Source organism: Primulina tabacum, chromosome 3 (genome assembly GCF_025594145.1).
Source record: "Primulina tabacum isolate GXHZ01 chromosome 3, ASM2559414v2, whole genome shotgun sequence".
NCBI lineage: Eukaryota > Viridiplantae > Streptophyta > Magnoliopsida > Lamiales > Gesneriaceae > Primulina > Primulina tabacum.
The window spans coordinates 38,564,963-38,566,686 of NC_134552.1; the positions used below are offsets into that span (position 1 = coordinate 38,564,963).

Genomic DNA, 1,724 nt, shown 5'->3' on the forward strand with positions numbered 1-1,724 from the left:
AATGATAATGATAATAATAATAATAATAATAATAATAATAATCAAGAACATGATCAATTAAGAATACTTAGACACCATATGAACCCTATTAGAACTAGTGCCCCATCTTGTTTAATTTTTCCTCCTGATGCATCTAATTTCAACTTCAAACCTCAAATTATTCAACTTTTACCAAATTTTCATGGCTTAGATTCTGAAAATCCATATTTGCATCTAAGAGAATTTGAGGAAGTTTGTAACACTTATAATGATCAAAATTGTAGCATGAATATAGTTCGATTAAAGCTTTTCCCTTTTTCTTTAAAAGATAAAGCTAAAACTTGGCTACAAAATTTAAGATCAAGTTCAATAAGAACATGGGAAGAAATGCAACAACAATTTCTCAAAAAGTTTTACCCTTCCCATAGAACAAACTCTTTTAAAAGACAAATTACAACTTTTTCTCAAAAACAAGGAGAAACGTTTTATAAATGTTGGGATAGATATAAAGAGTTACTTAATACATGCTCACATCATGGTTTTGAAACATGGAGAATAGTTTCTCACTTTTATGAAGGTCTAATACCTAAAGATAGGAAAATGATAGAATTCATGTGTAATGGAACTTTTGAAGATAAAAACCCAAATGAAGCTATGGAATATTTGGATTCATTAGCAGGAAATGCTCAAAATTGGGATAATATAGGCACAATAGAACCACCAACAACTAAAAACAATAATTCAACAAATGGGGGTGATATCTATAATCTTAAAGATGATATAGATATTCAAGCTAAACTTGCATCTTTATCAAGAAAAATTGAGTCATTAGAAATAAAAAAGAGTGGTCAATTAAAAAGTATTCAAGAAATTGTTTGTCATATATGTGATACACATGATCATGCTACAAAAGATTGTCCAACATTACCTTCATTTAAAGAATGTCTCCATGAACAAGCAAATTATGTTAACAATTATAAAAAAACAATACTAGATCCTTTTTCACCATCATATAATCCTGGATGGAAAAATCATCCTAATTTTAGTTGGAAGAATGATAATAATGCACAACCGTCACAACAATATTTTCAAAATAACCAAAATCATCAAGGTTATATTCCTTATGTTACACCTCCAAGAAAAAACTTTGAAGATGTAATTCATGCATTTATCCAAAAGCAAGAGTCTATCAATATTCAAAACAGTCAATTTATGAGTGATTTGAAAGAAACTTTTGCAAAATTTGCATCTGCACTTAATATTCATGAAAAAGGAAAATTTCCATCTCAACCTCAACTTAATCCTAAAAATAAAAATCAAGAATTAAAAAATGAAAAAATTGATCAAATAAAATCTGTTATTACCCTTAGAAGTGTTAAAATAGTTAATGATCCATATAGTAATGAAAACAAGGATCATTTAAAATCAAAGAGTAAGGATGATAATCCTGATACTTTTGAGAATGATGATACCTTAAATTTTAAGAATAATATGGTGAATGATAAATCATCTGAAATAGTAAATAAGTCAAATAAACCTCCACCATTTCCTAATGCATTAACAAATCATAAAAAACAAAAAAGTGATTCTGATATCTATGAAGTTTTTAAACAAGTGAAGATAAATATTCCATTATTAGATGCTATTAAACTAGTACCTTCTTATGCAAAATTTTTAAAAGACTTATGTACTGTAAAGAGAAAATTGGATGTGAAGAAAAAAGCATTCTTAGCTGAACAAGTAAG

General features: G+C 27.4%; 1 non-coding gene across 1 annotated transcript; it reads right to left on the minus strand.

The window, feature by feature from the left end:
- Positions 1 to 410: 410 nt before the first annotated feature.
- On the minus strand, positions 411 to 521 carry LOC142541223 (small nucleolar RNA R71). Its single transcript, XR_012819289.1, has one exon. It is a non-coding gene; the product is annotated as a small nucleolar RNA R71 (small nucleolar RNA).
- Positions 522 to 1,724: the final 1,203 nt, after the last annotated feature.